This window comes from Tamandua tetradactyla, chromosome 10 (assembly GCF_023851605.1).
Source record: "Tamandua tetradactyla isolate mTamTet1 chromosome 10, mTamTet1.pri, whole genome shotgun sequence".
Lineage (NCBI taxonomy): Eukaryota > Metazoa > Chordata > Mammalia > Pilosa > Myrmecophagidae > Tamandua > Tamandua tetradactyla.
Genome location: NC_135336.1, coordinates 45,260,694 through 45,280,777, shown reverse-complemented (window position 1 = coordinate 45,280,777; position 20,084 = coordinate 45,260,694). Strand labels below are relative to the sequence as shown.

The window sequence follows — 20,084 nt, the reverse complement described above, 5'->3', positions numbered from 1 at the left end:
GGTCCTCAGTCAGCCGCTCAGCCACCACCACCTTGAAAGCTCATGCTCCCCTGACCATGTTTAAAACTTCAACTTCTGTGTGAGATCAAAGGAAGAGATGTTTATTTGGTGCAAAATTTATATATTCTGTTGCACACTATCTAATTTATCTTGTATTGCCAGTTTATTAGAATACAATTATTACATGGAAACTTGAATAGGGAATGAAATCTTGTTGGTTTGTACAATTTAGTGTGATGCCCTGATAATACCAGAGTAATTTGAGGAGAGAATAAAAAAGCATTTGCAAAAGCCCCTTGAGGGATTGGGGAAAACTGTGGAAATATTAAACTTCCCCACCTGGGGAATTTCTGATATTCTCACAAGCACTGGGTACTACCAATTCAGTATGCCAAACCCTTGATCTTGGGGCTTGCCCTTATGAGATTTATTCCTGCAAAGGAGAAACTAAACCTACTTATAATGATGCCTAAGAGTCACCCCCAGAGAACCTCTTTTATTGCTCAGATATGGCCTCTCTCTCTAAGTTACCTTGGTAGGTAAACTCACTGCCCTCCCCCATATGGGACATGACTCCCAGGGATGTGAATCTTCTGAAAATGTGGAACATGATTCCCAGGAATGAGACTAGATCTGGCATCATGGGATTGAGAAAGACTTCTTGACCAAAAGGGAGAAGAGAAATGAAATAAAATAAAGTTTCAATGGCTAAGAGATTTCAAATAGAATTGATAGGTCATTCTGGAGGTTATTCTTATGCATTATTTAGACATCTCTTTTTAGTTTTTAGCAGATTCAAATAGCTAGAAGGAAATACCCAAAATAGTTGAACTGTACGCCAGTAGCTTTCATTTTGGAAGACAGTCGTTTAACTACATAGCTTTTAGGGCATGAGCATATGCTTGTGAAAACCTCGTGTTTGACATTTCCTTTATCCAGTGTAAGGACAGGTGAGTGAAGAAATAAGGACAAAAAAAATAATAGGGGGGTTAAGGAGTATAGAATGTTTTGGGTGTTCTTTTTCATTTTCATTTTTATTCTTATAGGTATTTTGTCAGGAGTAATGAAGATGTTCAAAATTTATTGTGTTGATGAATGCATAACTATATGATGCTACTGTGAACTACTGATTGTACACTATGAATGATTATATGGTATGTGCATATATTTCAATAAAATTGCATTGAAAAGAGCCATTATGGTTTCTCAAGACTGGCATTACACATAAACTTCCAAATAAGAGATTTTTCTGTCTTCCTTCAAAACTTTCTGCTGAAATGTTCCTTCTTCTGTGTAGTAGTAATAATAATAATAATAAGATGAAGAAGAAGAAGAAAAAGAAGGGAAAAAAGAAGAAGAGGAAGAAGAAGAAAGGGAAAAAGGAGGAGGAGAAGGGAGAAAATCATGAAGGGCATTCTATGCTGATAGCACAAAAGTTTGTTATTTTTTTATCTAACCAAATGGAAGTGAATTTTCTCTTTAGCCTTAAATAAAGGAGAAATATTTAATTCCCATTAATTTATTATTTAGAAGCAGGTGGCTATGTGCTATTCAACATGGAATCATACAAATCGTTCCTTTCTTTTTTGTCTTTTATCTTCCTGAACATGTTTTCAAAAGTTGACTGTGTGAAGGTGAATAGTACATATATAAGGGTCAGCTAGCTCTATGTCCAGAAACGCACAGGTGTGGTCATGCATGCACACACACATAATACACACACATACACTCTCGCTCTCTCTTTCTGCCCAAATTCCTGCCCTTTCAGGCTGCTCATTGGTGGTTGGGACCTATCCTTGACTTCTACCATGTTTGGATGTGGCTATCCACACACCCTTGGGCTATTTCAAAGAGTTTTCAGATTAGTTGGTGTTCTAGTTTGCTAGCTGCTGGAATGCAATATACCAGGATGGCTTTTTTTTTTGTTTGTTTTTTTGCATTTTAATTTTTTATTAATTAAAAAAAATTACAAGAAACAAACACTCCGAACACACACACTCAGCAATTCTCAATATCATCACATAGTTGCATATTCATCATCTTGATCATTTCCAAGAACATTAGCATCAATTCAGAAAAAGAAATAAAAAGACAACAGAAAAATATAACAAACAGAAAAAAAAATTTTTACAGGCCATACCCCTTACTGATCCCTTTCATTGATCACTAGCATTTCAAACTAAATCTGTTTTAACATTTGTTCCCCCTATTATTTATTTTTATTCCGTATGTTCCTCTCATCTGTTGACAAGGTAGATAAAAGGAGCATCAGACACAAGGTTTTCACAACCACACAGTCACACTGTGAAAGCTATATCATTATACAATCATCATCAAGAAACATGGCTACTGGAACACAGAATGGTTTTTAAAAATGAGAATTTACTAAGTTACAAGTTTATAGTTCTAAGGCCATAAAAAACTCCAAATTAGAGCAAATCTATAAAAATGTCCAAAACAAGTCACCATCAAGTGGTTACCTTCACTCAAGAAAGGCCTATGAGTTCAGTGTTTCTCTCTCAACTGGGAAGGTACATGGCAAACATGAAAACAGTCTATTAGCTTTCTCTCTTGGTTTCTTACTTCATGAAGCTCCCCAGGAGGCATTTTCCTTCCTCATCTCCAAAAGTTGCTGGCTGGTGGACTCTCTACTTCATGGTTCTGCAGCGTTTTCTGCTCTCTCAGAAACTCCTCATTCTCCCACTGTTCTCCTCTTTTATAAGACTCCAGTAAACTAATCAAGACCCATATAGAATGGGTGGAGACACATCTCCATCTAATCAAGTTTAATACCCACAACTGTTCGAGTCACATCTCCATGGAGATAATCTAATCAAGCTTCCAACCTATAGTGCTGAATGGGGATTAGAGAGTTCTGTTTTTCCTGAGTCTGATTAGGATTAAAACATGGCTTTTCTAGGGTACACAACTCCTTTCAAACCAGCACAAGTGGTAAGATTTGTTGCTGAATGCAATGGAGAGAGCTCCCATTTAAGTTTACAGTTGTTCCCTGTGGCAGATTGAATATGTAACCTGATTTAAACATGTTGTTGGTTTTCCTCTGCATTCCTGTGGTTGCAAATCCATCGTAAATGTCTTGAAAATGTTATTTTAGTTAAGGGATGGTCCAACTGAATGAGGTTGGGTCTTAATTCAGATTACTAGTGTGCTTTACAAGCAGAATAAGATTCAGACAGAGAGAGAGAAAGCCTCGGGAAGGAGTAGGGAGCCTAAAGTCAACTGAAACCACAAGGCAGGGCTAGAAGCCAAGGGACCCCAAGGATCACAGGCATCCAGCACCAGAATCTTATAGACCTTGGGGAGAAAGCATGTCTTCACTGACATCTCATTTCTGGACTTCCTCCCTCAACACGATGAGCCAATAAATTCCTGCTGTTTGTGCCAACCCATTGTGTGATATTTGTGATTGTTGCCTAATAACAGCAAAAATAATAAACAAAATATAATTTTTCCACAGGAGAACAAAATTCTCACAGAAGGATCTCAGGACCATGGAACTATAGTCCATAGAGTTGGATCAAGTTGTTTCTATTGCCCTTGTACATTGCATTGAATACCTGGGGTACTGTATCCCATTAACCAATTCTAATTTATATATAACCATAAAACTTGAAATGGTCAAAAATCAACATTGTAGATTTCCTTAAGGAGCCTTTTAAATTTCCTTTTGATCACACCTCTTAGCTAACCATCACCATTTTCTCTATTTTCTACTTCTTTCCTCCAGTCTGGGACCCCAGTTGAGAAGAAGTTTCTATTCCCCATAGAATCTAGCACTGACAGTTCTAGAATTCCACATAATGAAGTCCTTGAAAATATTTAGAGATAGAATCCTTGGCAGGAAGGCTTGGTATACTCAAAATAAATAGTTAGCAGTAAGTTAACTCCACTTGAATTAAAATAATATCTTATTTCTTTTTTAAAATCAATTTAAACCTCACTCAAAACCCTGAAAAGATCTCTTATATAGCATCTGTGAGTATATTGTTAGAAAATAAACAAATACAATTACTATGTAATATTCTATAACAAATATTTTAATGAAAAATATTTTTTCAAAAGCACTCCAAAACATTAAGGTATTCATAGATTTACATTATGTTTTTCTGTAATGATGTTCCTTTCTGTTCCTACTATGAACTATAAGAAGGTGTATTCTTAGCTTATAGGTTAAGGTATCTGCACTCTTTTGTATGGCAATTGGCATTTGCTTTTCCAGGCCTAGGGAGAGGAAACAAGTTTTTGGCGGAGTGTCACAAAGACTGAACAATTTAGGATAACATGCTTTAACTTTCCTCTTCCACAATTAATAAAGGACAAAAGAACTTGAATGTAACACCTGAGTGAGCCTATCTACAGTAACAATCATGCAGTTACACTAGTTATGTTGACAGTCACGATAGACAAAGTGTATTAGAATGGAAGACCATGCATTCAAGAATCAGCTGTAGTCATGGTCTGTTTATTATTAATTTTTGTATTTGTTGTTATCTACACTGAGTTGCAAGCATTGGAGTGGAACTTTTTTGCTTGGTATTAAGTCAAGGCAGTTAAAATGATCAAATTTACCCTATATGACAGCTATTTGGCAGTTATCATCATTATTATTTCCAGTATAAACTTCCTAAATCCTCCTAGAATAGATAGGTATGGGCTTTGAGATAGCAAAGGGAGACTCATTTTACTTTAATTGAATAAAGGAAACAAAAATAATTTGTCCATTGATTTCTTTCCAGATTTTACAGAAAGTCACTGCCAGGTCTTAGTAATACTGTTTCCTGGAACTTATAAAGAGCCTGCTGATTCCACTCCTCCCCAACCCCGCCCCAGCGTGCCACACAAATGAACATTCATTACCTAAAAGCACTTAGGAAGAGCATCTCCTTCCCTTATCAACTTTTTGGTTCTTGGATTTGCTCCTTTAGAGCAAAAAGTATCTAGGGGCTTAGAACCTACAGTCTGAAAGGCTGCTGGAAAAATAGTTCTCTCATGTTTCTTTGAAAGAAGGGGAGAAAAATTCCCTGACCTGCTGCTGCAGTTTTCATTGCCCTTAGACTTGTTCACAGCAATGAAAAAAGAAAAGAGAATGGTTTACTAATGTCTTCTTATGTGTGTGTATGTGTGTGTGTTTTCTTGGAATGTATTTTCAGATCACAGTCATCAATGTATTTCTGTAACACCAGTTCTGCAAGATGATTTGTGAACATTGCACTGCTCTTACAGCATTTACCATTTTGAAGATTCATAATACCTATTATCATATTAAATGCTCTAGAAGGCCCAAAAGTAAAGAATCACAGTAAATTTTATTTGACTCACAATTTCTCCAATTTCATTTGATGATGAAGCTCTTTTTTCTTTTTAAAGAAATGTTTAATATCTCAGTTCTGCAAATCGTATTTAGGAAACGTGAAACTAGATGACTTTTTTCTGAATGAATTTGGATGAATTCCACAGCTTAACATGCAGGGGAAACGTGAAGATATAGTAGGGTACCAGTTTCAAAGTTGCCTTTGGCTTTTAGTGTAGTAAATTCTACTTCTCAGGGCCTTGAACTGCTGAAGCACTAGTAGGTCAACAAGCCCTGAAAAATTCTTTCAATCACGTGTCAGCTGATAAAAGGGTTTACTAAGGTTTTTTGTTGTTGCTGTTTATCTGTTTTGTTTTGCTTTAATTTAACCAGAGTGTTCCTTTCCTTAAAATATGTTGCCAAGCCAGTACTATTAGGTGAGTCACTAAATTTATATCCTGTCTCTTCTATCATCTTCCACCACCTGATACTGAGTAAATTGGTACTAAAAACAGACAGTCTTTTCAGGAACCCCATCCCAGAAAAAAAAAAAAAAAATAGAAACGAAGAAAAATGTTCCTTAGGTATCTGAGAATTACAATCCTTGGTGGTTCTCACAAAACAGGCAACATTTGACAAGACATATCCCTTTGCTTTTAGATTATTCAGTGAATAGAAATTTGAGGCTATTTTGATTTAAGCTAAAGGGAAAAGTTCTGAATTTCTTTGATCTTTGCCTGAGGTTGAAAATGAAAGGGTAGTGGAAGAGTTATTAATTAACTTTTGTAAAAGATTCTTCATTTGATTAATGGCTCAGAGCTAAGTTTAAATTAGTGCAGATATGCTGAATAATGAAGTGCTTATCTAGATAGTCCCAGGATATCCTGCCAGGAATTTTATTAACATGCAGGCTACCTTTGATCTCCATTTCCCTCCACCCAGTCTATAAACAAACAAACAAACAACAAAGCACTGGCCTACTGAGATAAGGCTGAAACTTTGATTAAGAACATAACGAAAGTAACTTTCAGTGTGTTTGAAATTAAAACCATAGGCATCTTTTCCAGGTCATGCTGCACATGTATAGCTTTGTGATTTACTTAGCAGAGTACATAACAGAGCAGCAATTTTGAGTAGTCTGGATTAAATAAGGTAGCAGGTGATGTAGAAAATAAAGACACCTTTTTTTTCTTCTACTTATTTGTCATTTCAGACAAAAGTCTTGTTTGGAGATCAGATTTTTGAAGAAAACTATTGTCTTAAAAGACTATTTCCTTTTAAATATTTTTAATATAGAAATGTTTAAACACACAAAATAGAGATAACGGTATAGTGAACTTTTATGTATTTATCAGCCAATTCAACAATTATCAACATTTTGCCAGTTTTGCTATGTGTTTTCACATAATCTCTTGTTTTAAAGCAAATCAAGATATCACATCATTCCACAACATACCTCTCTAACTGACAAGGCTTTTCTGTTTTATAACCAGCATACCCTTACTAAATCAGATGAAATTGCAAAATAATTCCTTAATATTATCTAATATTGAGTCCCTATAAGCATCCTTTGTTTTCCCCCTAAGTTCCCAGCCCTTTGTCACCTCTAGCCCATCTAGATCTCTCATCTCTAGGAATGAGTAGATCATCAAAGGGGACAAGTAGAATGCACCTTTGCTCTTTCTTTAGTCTAGAGCATCAATTTAAATGCCATCATTTCCAAGTTTCCCAAATTTTGAATTCAACTGTCATTACTTTAGGGCAGTGTTTCAAGATCCAAGAAGTGAGAACAAGGATAAACTATTTGGGGAAAAAGCTAGAGAGGCAATTGTAGAACTCATTTTGCCTAAAGTTTGCTTCCCAAGACCTTCAGGAGTCACTCAAGCAGGGTGTATTCTTAGTTGTTGATGGCTACAAGGCAGGATTTCCTCACAGGGAGAATAAAGCACTTCCTTTGCATTTGACATGACGATGAAATGTCTACTTACATTTTCAAGTCGTTTGCAGTAGCCTTAGTTTTACTGGGTCATAATGCATGGCTTCAATAAACTCTTCTTTAGTACTGATACTGAACAAGGCATTGCATTATTAAGGTAAATCCAAGATACAAAGCAAAAAATGCGTTGAAAAATGAAATAAAATGCAGTGGAAATTCAGAAGCAAATTATTTTTTACTAGAGTTGATGAGGGTCAAAAGCGGCATTTAATTGAGGCTGGATAAAGGGGGTTACTAAGGTTTACTCTAGAACTGGACCAATTGAAGATGAAGAAAGGGCGGTTTGGGTGAGGAAAGAGCACAAGCAAGGGCATCAAGAGGGGAAAAGCAAAGCATGTTAAGTGAATGACAAGACCAGTCTGGAGAAGGCAAAACTCTCTTCAGGCCAAACATCATGAAATATTGTGACTAGCCTGCTGCTAGGTAGCTGTTACGTAATCACCCAGTAAGCAGAGATTCCAGTAACTGTTAGCAGCAACTATTGCCAGGAACTAGTAATCAGGCAGCATGTTTAGAATGTCAAGACTATGACCAAGAAAATTGATGCATGGTAGAGGCATCTAGTCCAATCTGATATAATAAGTAATCCAGCTGGGTAATATTTTACTTCCAAACTCAACCTAGTGGTTGGTTCAATAAGCAAACACTCTTTACTGTTTACAAGAAGAATAATTTCTCAGCAACCTCGGGAAGCTTGAGAAGTACAGACTCCATTAAGAGAGGCTTCTTTTGTTCTATGACTGGATCCTTCTTAAATCTTTCATCTGGCAACCTCATATGATTATTTACGTCCTTTCCAAGGGTCACAACAATAAAGCTATTTTATTATGCAGACCTATCAGAATCTTCTTGACACCAACCTGAAACTTATTGTTGCTGTCATCTTTCAGCTGAACAATGTGTTCAAAGAGATGTCAGCCTTGTTGATTTAGGCTTGCTCTGTTGCATCCTGCCTTGAGTTTAAATGTCCTGGGTCATAGTACAACTTCATATCAGACTAGTCCAATGTCTTAGTGCAGGCCATGTGCTTGATGGGGCCTGAGAAAAAACCTCTTCTCGCATTCCTTAACGTCAACCAGAAATGCATTTTCAGCTAACGTTTATCATGTGTTTACTTATATTAGGCACTGGATTAGGTGTATCATAAACATTATCTTATTTAGTCTTCATAACAACTCTGTGATGGAGGTAATATTATTATCACCATTTTAGAGATGAGGAAGCTGGGGTTTAGAGAAGATTAGTAATTTATACAAGGTGACACAGCTAGTAAGTGGTAGAGTTGGTTTTTGAGCCCTCCTGGACTTACTGATATTATGGAACACACACACCTGAGTAGGGGTGAGGCCTCTGTATCAGGATGGAAAATGAGTGTGAAGAGCCCATTGCTCCCCTCTGCCCCTTTGCCTCTTCCAATCCCTGCTCTGCTCTTCTTCCTGCTTCTCCATTTCTTATCTCAATGCCTCTATTTCCCTCCTTTTTCCACATAATTCTTCTCTTCATTTATATGTTCATTTCCTCTTTCACTCACTTATTTACCTCTAGGGTGCCAGGCCTTGCCCTTTAGGAAATTATGAGAAGAGCTAGCAAGTGAATGAATGAATACAAAAAAATATAATGAATATTGTATTAGGATTGCTCTGGAAGCACAAAGAAGGGGAAAAAATAACAATTAAGGGTCAAGGAGATAATATTTGACTTTTGTCTTGAAGGACTAGGAGATGGACAGGTGAAGAAAGAAGAAGGGCTTTCCAGTAATACATACGATCATTTGTATAGTCACAGAAGTGGGGCCACTATGCATGACATAGTGGGAGGCCTGCTGGCCATCGGAGTGAATGCACAATGCTTCCCTAGAGTGTGGGGAGATGAGGCCACAGAGAAAGCCAGGGGCCGGATCACGATGCACGTGTGTGATAAGTCAGAGTTTGAATGACAGCCTGAAAATTATAGGAAATCATCAAATGGTTTTCACTTACAGAAATACATAATTTTGTATTTGGCAATAGTGGTCATTTACATGGTGGATTTCTATACCCAGGAAAGGATGGCTTGTGTTTGCACCAAGATTGTATACTGAAACCTCAAAAGATTTCACATCTCTTCATTAAGCTGTGATCTTCCCTGACTAAAGAGCTGATTCTTCTATGCTACTCAGGATCTCAGAAGTCCTACTCAGCTTGAGGAAGGAATTTGCTGTCCTAACCTTCTTAGGGCTGCTTACTAGGTGCACGATGCTCAGGTTTCTCAAGGACGTGCAGATTCCTCTTCCCCTCAGAACTTCATTACCACATTCCCATGTCTTCCTGGGTTCTGGACTATTGAGCTGCCATAGTCGTATTTGTAGGATGTTTGGTTTTTTCTCTGTACAGTGTTTTCTGATATCTTAATCACAAGCCAGCCGCATGTCATTTTTGGTGCTTTAACACACCTTGTATGAAAGATTCTCTTATGGCCAACAACAACTTTCCAGTGGAGGAGGCTGTCAAATGTACAGTTGGCATCTGGCCCCCAGTATTTCTGTTAAACCAGTAGCTAGACTCAGGAGTCAAGGAATCAAGCCTTGGGTCTGTCCCTACGTGTACATCCCTAAGAGTGCAGGTCTTGCTGAATTCTTATACTTTGTTCATACGACTGTAGAAATGTTTCTAAAATATTTTTAGCCAAATTGCATATTTTTTTATTTACAGTGAAGGACCAATTTCCAACATCCATCGTGCTGATCAACAAACCAATATTCTCATCAATTAAAATCCACTTCTGACATTTACAATATTCATGAACAAAGTCACAGGTGTGTTGGAGATATTGATAATAGAAGAATTTTTATTGCAGCATATGGAATATGAACTTCCTTATTAAATCACCAGCTGGCCATCAGTGAACTATGTATTTTTGACTAGGGCAACTGACTTCATCTATAATTAACGCGCAAACTAACTGGAATGAATGAAACACATACTGGCTATGTTGACCTATTTTAAACCAAATTGCAGATATTGCAAAAAGTCCTTTAAAATACTCATGATCACACTCTTCAAACACACTCAGCCAGAAGTTTGACTTGTTTCTTTAGCTTCTTGAAATTATATTTATATTCTGCTTTCTATACATAATTTTATTTTAATGTATTATGTTTTATACTTGAAAGTCTTGTTTTAATTACCATAGAGCACTTTTCTGTAACAAAACTTAAATAATTTTTAGACTTCCTGTGACTATAAACTTTAAATGCAAAAAAATGCATAAATCATTAAAACGAAAAGTAACTTGATACATACCTGTTTAACATAAAAGTAAAATTTTGTTGGAAATGCAGCTCTCATAGAGCTGCTGACTGCTTTTCTCTTTCCCATTTAGTTCATGTATCCACAGATGACATGACATGATACTAGAATGAAATAGGGTGTTTTACTTGGCTGCTCAGCAAATATTATGCAATGGGCCAGCTTAGACAATGGGAATTTATTAGGTTTTGAGGCTGAGACCAGGAGACACCACCATGTGCCTTGCCATGTGAGAAACTAAGCACCAAGGATGGCTGGCAGCCAACCCTAGAATGCCACAGTCCTGGGGAATAAAAAAATAGTTTATTACTAGAGTCCTTTATAAGTAGAATGAAACAATCGGAATTTATTAGGTTTTGAGGCTGAGATAGAAGTCCAAATCAAGGCATCATTATGACAATATTTTCTCCCCAAGACTGCGGCATTCTAGGGTTGGCTGCCAGCCATCTTTGGTGCTTAGTTTCTCACATGTCAAGGCACATGGTGGTGTCTCCTGGTTTCCATTGATTCCATTGATGTTCAGCTTTTGGCTACTCCTTCAGTGGCTTTTTCTCTCTGAGTTTCATTCTACTTATAAAGGACTCTAGTAATAGGAGTAGACCCATCATGATTGTGGCAGGCACACCTTAACTGAAGCAACTTCATCAAAACGTCCTACTTACCATGGATTCACACCCACAGGAATGGATTATGTTTAAGAACTTGTTTTTCTGGGGTATCAACAGCTCCAAACTATCATGTAGGGTTCGGCATACATTTAATTTTTATTTTTCATTTTCATGCATGTCTGTTTATGTATAAAAAGCTTTGCTTCTGTAAAAATAAATGATGATGGAAGGAATTTCATTGCAGCTGGTGAGAACAGTGGGAAGCGTACAAGATTGGTAGTCATGGGACATACTCCTGTTTCTGATGTACATTGACAAGTCCTTGGGCAAATCAATCGATGGGTCTTAGTTTCCTTATCTAAAAATATTACAGTGGCCTAAATGAGTTTTAAGAATCCTTATAACTCTATCTTTCTATAATAATATGGAAAAGACAGATTAAGCCACTTAGGTTTTATTAGGTAGAAAGTACATGTATTAATAAGAATAAATAGATAGAATTAATATAAACATGATGTTTATACCAGTTTTCAAGGTGAGTATAGTCAAACTGGGTAGCAAAGAACATTAATTATCTAGGAATAAATCAAGATTGCATTGGTTAAATGTTATGTGCCATGATACAGTGAACATTACAGTTACATTAATAAGAGGGCAATTAATTGGGGCTGAACTTAGTCAGGGAAGGCTTCATGGAGAAGGTGACATCTGAGGAAGACCTTGATGTTCTATTGGTGGAACAACATGAAGGAAGGCACAGAAGAAGGCATAGACCACAAAAGCATGGTCTGGGGATGGGTGGGTGACTAGGGTAGATTCTGCTTGTTAATGGGTGGAGGGGCTGAGGTTACAGGCATAGTTCAGTCAGATTACTGAGGGCCCTGGGAAGCAATGAGAGACAATTTATTTTAATGACATAGACAGTAACAGCCGTTAATAAGTTCTGAGCAGAGGAATGATCCAAGTAATATTTTAGGAAGCTCTCTCAGGTATTCATTCACTCAGTCATCAAACACTTAAAGTTTTTAGTGTTTATCACTGTGTGTTAGATGTTGTACCAGGTACTTGCAATTCAAATTAAAAAATGATGCTTCTCCTTAAGGAACTTCCATTTAAACAGCGGTATCTTATGGGAGAAACCTCAGGGCAAAAATGAGACAACAATAAATCATGTTGTTGGAACCAATCTCAAGGTTTGTAAAGTAGCAATGGGAGTGGGGAAGAAGGGCAGATGTGAACTGAGAATGAATAGGTTTTCATCAGTACTTGAATATTAGAGTGAGGGATAGCTCTTATATATTGCAAATTTAAGGGAGAGGCATACATATGTGCCAGATATATGTGCTTGTGCACATAAGTACCTAAGTGACTTAATTTGCCTTTTCCATATATATGTGCTTGTGCTCCAGCAAAGAAAGATGTTTCTCTCAAGGTGGGGGGCATGTAGCAGGCAGTTGATTTCAGTATTTCCTCAGTTGTTGTTAGCTTCAGCTGCCATCAGCATTGTGCTCGGAATGATGAAAACTGCACTTTAAAAAATCAAGAGTGAAATAAAACACAACCCAAAGACTATTGTATTAGTTTGTTAAAGCTGTCAGAATGCAATATACCAGAAATGGAATGGCTTTTAAAAAGGAAATTTACTAAGTTGCAAGTTTACAGTCCTAAGGCCAATGTCCAAACTAAGGCATCCAGGGAAAGATACCTTGACTCAAGAAAAGGCTGATGACATTCAGGGTTTCTCTGTCAGCTGGGAGGACACATGGCAATGTCTGCTAGCTTTCTTTCCTGGCTTCTCATTTCAAACAGCTTCCCTAGGGATGTTTTCTTTCTGCATCTCCAAACTGTATCTCTCTATCTGCTCTGAAGCTTTTGCCAAAAGAACTCTTAAAGAACTCCAGTAACCAACCTTGCCTTGAATGGGTGGAGATGCATCTCCATGGAAAACATCTAATCAACACAACTGGGAGGGTCACATCTCCATGGAAACAACTCAGTCAGAAAGATCCTACCCAATAATTTGAATGAGGATTAAAGAACATGGCTTTTCTGGGGTACACAAGAGTTTCAAACTACTACAACTGTGTTTGTTCCTTTAGGTAGTACACGTAAGATTTACAAATTCCAAAGATTTCAGTTTGACCAGTTCTGAAAAATTTAGGAAAAAACTTTGACCTCATGTGTTCACATCACCCATTTACACAGCTCAGGTTCAGCAAAGTACTTAACTGTTAGCCTGCCTTGGTACAGGCATGGCTACTTCAATGATATGTTTTCTATCTTCTTGTGTGTTTAGAAAATAATTTTCCTTGTCTTTAGAACAAAAAGCATGTCGTGTCTCAATTTATTAAAAACATCAACCTAATGTTGTTTAGGAAGGACTTAATAGTTCTTCTAGGTCTCTTACAAGTTGTGCTAACTCCATATACCCCAAAGAGTTTCTCTCACTGAGTAGGGTTGCAGGCTGGATGGCTATTAATTTCAACTCAAGTAAATTCATCAATAATCTATTCCTGAGTGTTCATCACAATGCTAGGCTAAGAAAGATGGAGAATGTCTGTCTTTAAAGAGCTTGCAGTTGTCAGAGGCCAAGGGAATCTCCACATATTAAAAAACCCTTAACTCTTCACTCTGTAGACACTGTTGGCCAAGGAGCAAGGAGAGGCATCCTGCTAGGTCAAACCTCTAAAACTTCTCAAACTTACTATGTAAAAAAGTTTTCAAAGTTAAGCTTTTTACAAGGAGACAGAAGATGGGAAGCAAGTTCTGAAGGAAATGGGACACAAGCCAAATATGTTTCTGGAAAGGTTTTTCTATTTCTATTTTTGTTTGTTTGTTTACTTCCAAAATATCTAATACATGGAGACACTCTTTCATCCTATGCTTTATAACACAAGCCCTTTATAGTTAGGCAATAAACAGCAAACTCAAGCATTAACAGGGTATTTCTGGTGACACAAATTCATATGCAGAAGTATAAACAACAATAAAACAATTCAGGCTGGTTTCTCTTGAGAGTTGCTACCCAGGAAAGAGTTTGATTAGGGAGTGTTTCATGCAGCATTTCATATGTGGATGCACACTCAGAGTTATCCTGTCTGCTGATACCTGGAGATTAAATTCTCATATGGTGTCTTGGCTTTTATCACCAGACAACATGGCCTTTGTTTTACTACATTTCTGTACTTGTAAAAGATTATTCTACGGAGGCTCCAATGTGTTTGAGGCAGTCTCTCATAGACAAGCTTAACCAAAGGAATCTTGTTCAAGTGGAGAATTCTGTAAATGCAATATTGTTGGCGATGTGGAGAAATAAGAATAACAGGTTGTTTTAGTCATGTGCCTCTTCACGCAATTGCTGACAGGCAGATGAAATCATTCAGTCCCATCTGTGAAATGTGCTGGGACCTGTCTGCTGCAGAAAAGGGAAAACAGCTGCCTGTGGATGTGGTATATAGTGAGCAGTTCCTGAGTGTAGGCTACTTAAGAAAGGTCATTGTCTCTTGAAGACTTGTTAAAATAGAAAAGTATTCAGAGAGTGGTACCGCACTTCAAGTAATGGGGATAATAATAGCAATCTGTCTCTTATATGAGATAATTTCTGTAAAGTATAACATGTGTAATATATGTTAGTTGCTACTGTTAACATTATTAGTGTTAGTATTGGTATCATGATTATTATCATATGTACCAGAGGATTTGCACTTATGGCTTCCCATCAAGGTCTTGAAAATGTGTGGGTCAAACCTCAGCCCTTCTTAAGTGATGGCTTTTTGTTTTGACCAAGTGCGTCATATCGTTGGCACAGAGTCATTTGCTAAGCTAAGATGGAGGTGTAGCTGAGCTCAATTGAATCATGCTGGTGCCCTATATTTCTCACTCTTGCTGACTAGATGGGGAAAAATCGACATGCAGTAAGTTGAGGCCTTATAAATCCTATTCAATTTATGAAGGATATATTTTGGTAAACCAACTCTTTTTTCAGATATACAAAAAAGCTAGGTCTCATTTTTTCATCCAAAGTGTGATAGCCAATCTTAGCCAAAGCATGAGAACGTCTTGATGCCTGGAGTCAGCAAGAAGGGGAATCCTGGATTTGGGCTTGTTAGAAAAAGGCAGACTTTGTTGGGAGGAATGGTTTTGTAGGATGCCAGGCACTGGGCGCCTGCATGACCAGGCTGAGCAAGATGGAGGTAGGAGGGTGTGGGAGCGTACTTTGCCCAGGGCAGGTGAATGGTTGGTGTGTCACTGAAATTCCCCAGCAGGTTGCCCATAGCTCTCCAGTGGTGCGATAGGTTGCCAATGCCTGAGGGGAGATGTCAGGACTAGTTTGAAAGGTTGCAAGTTAAGAATGATTTGTGATTTGGGCCAGGTCAGTGTCTTCTAATTGAGTGTCTACAGTCTATTCCAGTTCAGCCCATATCTCTTTTTTTCAATCTTGGCCTCCCCTTTTGGGCATTGAATTTGGAAAAAGGGAGAGGGAGGACAAGGGAACAAGGGGAGAGAGAAGACCATTTTCCACCCTCCCTCTCCCCCACTTCTGGTGGAAAAGTAAATCAGACTTCTAGATCCCTTACCTATAGCTTTTTCTTCATCTTTACTATGTGCATAAGCCAGGGCTTTAAAACCTATCCCTAGGAAAGCTTAGGGCTTTCAAATTGGTCCTCTACAAAGAAATATCCCCTTTTCCTAATTGCTAATGGAAATAGTATACTCAAAAAATTAAACATCTAGCTTTTTCTAATTACAGAGGTGGAGATAACAACTTACCATTGGATCAAATTTTTAGATAGTTTTGCAACTATCTAGTTATGCAACCATAGGAATCTGATATTGGAAAGGGCCCCAAAGGCTCTTTGGGATGTAATAAAGACAATCTGTCTTGAAATTTCCTTAGTATGCAGTTTTCAATGGAAGACTGCTTGGGACTTGAGTGATTGATTAGAAAAATAAAATAGATGGGACTGTGTTTTAACCTTAGAGTATCAAGGTGGGTCAGACCAGTTATACTCCTACGGCAGTTATGAAAGTTCATCTTAGGGCACCTGAGGAACATGCAAGGAAATGTGACAGAAGGTCTGTGCCAAGTTCTCAGTAGCCGTGCCTGCTGACAGTAGAGAAATATAACTGGTGGAGAGAACATATCCAGTCAACTTGGAGAGAAGGATCACTTCAGCTGCCTATGATTTAAAAGTCATCTTCATTTCACTTTTGGAGGCTGCAAAGAGAAGTGTCCTCTGTCTCCTCTACCTACAATGCCTTCTCCTTCTACCCATCCCTTTACTACACTTGAATATGAAATCTGTAAGCACAGAGATTTTGTTGTTCTTGTTCACTGTTGAATCCCCTGTACTTAGAACCCTGCTTATTACCCAGGGAGTTCTCAACAAATTATACACTATAAATTAATAAATGGATAAATAAAAACTTGGGGGAATATTGACAGTATTGAGTGACAGAGTTAGGATTCAAAGAGACCTGTTGGAACTATAAGTGGAGTCTACAAGATGAAGTTTAATAAGGAAAAATAGAAAAAACTGCTATAGGGTCCAAAAAAATGATAAGTTCCCCAGATTGGAAGACAAAACTTGGGAATGTTTTATGAGAAAATTTTAGACGGTAGTAAATATGACAAAAATCACTACTGTGATGTGACTGGAATAAAAATGTAATGTCATCTTAGACCACATATCCAGAATAAAGGAGGTGATAGTACTTGTCTTCTTTATGCTGCTCAGGTGACACTTAGAGTATTGTGTTCTATTCTGGAAATGACACTAAAAAAAAAAAAGTGAGCAATTAAAAGTACGTTCAGGAAAGAATTTCCAGAGCAATGAGGGGATTTGGAATGTGAGGGATAATTGGTAACACTGAAGATATTTTTAGTTGGTTCGAGAAAAGTTCAGTGAACTTCAGGCCTCAAATATCTGAGACGCTCTTCTGTGGAAGAGGTAATAAATTAGTTATCTGTGGTATAATGGCTAAAACAAGGGAAAATGGGAGGCAGGTTTCAGGAAGACAGGTTCCATCTCAATGCAAAGGACTTCCAAATTTGTTTGAGCTACACAGAGCCTCATGGCTAATGGGTAATAAGCCCTCCATACTTTGAGGTATACAAACAGAGACTGCACACCGAATGCACGAAGGGTGGAGTGAGTGCCTTTTTGAACCTGAGAATCTGTAAGACAACTTCAGTAGAAATAAGCTGTGAGGGCAGGTGAGCTGCCAGGATGGGTGTGAAGATTCTCTGACTTCAAAGCCTAATGTTGGAATTCTTTCCCAGAGGCCGCTTTTCTGGGATACAATTTAAGAGTATCCTCCTTTCCTGGCTTGGCTTCGTGATACCTGAATAATAAAACTCATACCACTGGGAATTTGTGAGTCCAGTCATTCATTTAACAAATACTTATTGGGCATCAACTCTGTGCTAGGTATTTGTTAGGGTTTGAGATGGAGTCATGAATAAGAGTCAGACCCTGTCCTCAGGAACTTTATGGTATGGCACTCACAGTGCATACAGGACCGCAGCACTACAAATCCAATTCAGTTTGGAACCTCCTTAGACTTCTCTTAGCATGCGGTTCCTTGTATAATTTGTAATGCTTATTGTTTCTTCAAATGGACTGACATTGTTTTGGGGACAGGGATGGTTTCTTATTGTCCTTTGAACTTTATCATGAGTCAAAGCACAGTGGTTGTCATGGTAAGTATTCAATACATGATTCCATAAACAAAACAAAATACACACATCTTTGCCTTGCAGGTGAGTTGAGAACCAGAAAAAAATCCTAAGACAGTTCACTGGAGGGACAATGGCTGGAAAACTGGAGGAATCATTAAGAAGTCTCTGTCTAGTCCTTGGGGATGGTAGGGAGCTCTGGAGTGGGAAGTGGTGGCAACAGGAACTGTGACCAGACCATATTTGCCCCAAGGATGATATGGTCTAGGCCGCAAAGCCATGGAGGGGCCATGACAAAGAAGTTGTCTTTTCCAAGGAGTCTCATCAGCTTGAGGAAACACTTAGTCAAACATATCATTCAACACCAAATAGCTCACACAGAAGGATGGATTGTGGAAGGGTTAGAACTTGTTAGCAGATTACCACAAACTTGGTGGCTTAAAAAAAATCATATTTATTGTCTCACCATTCTGGAGGCTAGAAGTCTGAAACGAAGATGTCGGTAAGGTTGTACTCCCTCGAGAGGTTATAGGGGAGAATCCATTCCATTCCTCTTCTAGCTTCTGGTGTTTGTCAGCTGCCTTGGCTTGTAGCCACATTATTCCAATCTCTGCCTCCATCTTCACAGTGACATCTCCTCTCTGACTTTTCCTCTGTGTGTCTCTTTTAAGGGCCCATTGGTTTAGGGCCTATCCATATAATCTGGGATGATCCCCTTGTCTCAAGATCCTATCTTAATGACATCTTCAAAGACACTTTCTCCAAATAAGGTAACATTCACAGGCTCTGGAGATTAGAACATGGACATATGGTTGGTGTGGTGGGGGGAGGGTCTGTGTGTGTTACCATTTAATCCTCTAGAGAGATCCTAGGATTTGAATCTTAGGACCATTTAGTGAGAAAAGGAGGAAGTAGTTTCGGGGTTATATGAAACTCAATTTTATGGTAGGGAAGTGCTTTCTTTATTGCAGGGGATGGAGGGGAACAAGTCAGAACATAAGGGGGACCCCACCAGCTCACAGAGCTCAGGATAATTCTAACAAGCAGCTTTTGGAAGAAGTGGAGAATCCTACAGAATTTGGCAGCCAGGTCTCCCTTAGGCAAACAGTCTATTTAATTTGGTCTAGTATCCAAAAGAAACAGCATTGTGGTGAAAGAAGGAGCCACGGCTGGGTGTCCTCTAAACTGAGCTGGCCAAATTGATCCAGTTAGGCTTTGCTACATTTGAACAAATGATACATGCTTTGTATCTTGATCCATTTATACATTTTGGATTTTGTCTTCTTTTTCACATGGTTACTTGGTAAAAATTCCTTTTGAAAAATACCAGACTTATTGTGTCTTTTCCTAAGAAAAGATGTTGAGAGCATAGACTCTGGACCATGGAAACAAACTGCTTATTCTGCCATTTACTGACTGGGTGTCCTTGAACAAGCTTCTTTACTTTCCTAAGTTCAGTTTTCTTGTTGAAAAATGATGATAATAGGACTTACATAGATTTATTGTGAGAATTAAATGAGATAATATCTGTAAAGCTCTTACTACAGTGTTTGAGCTCAATAAAGCAGATTGTATGATTGCTGGTGTTAAAAAGCTGAAGAGGCAAGACAGCTACAATGGGAATTTCTGTCTTTAAGCTTAAAGGAAGAAATCTTCATATTGAAGAAGGAATAAGAGATAAGTCCTGCTTTGGGCATGCTGAGTTTAACGAGTCAGTGGGCATCTAGGTTGAATTATAACTAAGATTCTGGCATTCATGAGAGAGGAGAGGGCTGAAGATTTGAATTTGTGTGTCAGAATGCAGAGTTGGTGGGTACCTGAGAGTGTCCAAGTACAGTGTGTAAAATGAGAGAATACACAGTGTTTCTAGAGGGTTAGTCCTCCATATTCAAGGATTATCAGAAGAAGATGATTGTGAAGGGGATAAGAGGAAGAAGCCAGAGGTGGATGGAAAAACAGGACAGGGGAATGTTAAGGAAACCAAGAAAGGGATGTTCGATTTGAGGGAAGAGCCAAGGAGGATAACTCAAGTGAGTCAGGTCTGGATGTGGGCATTACAGCTAACAATTATTTTATCACTTGTTTCCTTTGTTGGCAAGGCAATGAAGCAGTTGTGGCAAAAGCCAAACTACTAAAGGTTGAGAAATAAAAGGACATCTTGGGGGTGCAAGGGTAGTGCAGGAGTAGAATTCTCGCTTACCAT

The 20,084-nt window shown here is 38.2% G+C and overlaps 1 long non-coding RNA gene and 1 pseudogene across 6 annotated transcripts in view; one reads left to right on the top strand and one right to left on the bottom strand.

Annotated features, from left to right (window-relative positions):
- LOC143647888 (uncharacterized) overlaps nucleotides 1-20,084 on the top strand; it is a 251,756-nt gene that overhangs the window by 73,406 nt on the left and 158,266 nt on the right. The window contains exon 4 of one of the 6 annotated variants that reach the window (XR_013158254.1): nucleotides 9,998-10,233. The exons of the other annotated variants lie outside the window; for them this stretch is intronic. This is a non-coding gene — a long non-coding RNA (uncharacterized LOC143647888). Of the gene's footprint in view, nucleotides 1-9,997; nucleotides 10,234-20,084 lie in introns of those variants that run through there. 6 annotated transcript variants of the gene reach the window in all.
- The window catches only part of LOC143648843 (WW domain-binding protein 11 pseudogene), a 29,671-nt pseudogene that overhangs the window by 2,040 nt on the left and 7,547 nt on the right, over nucleotides 1-20,084 (bottom strand).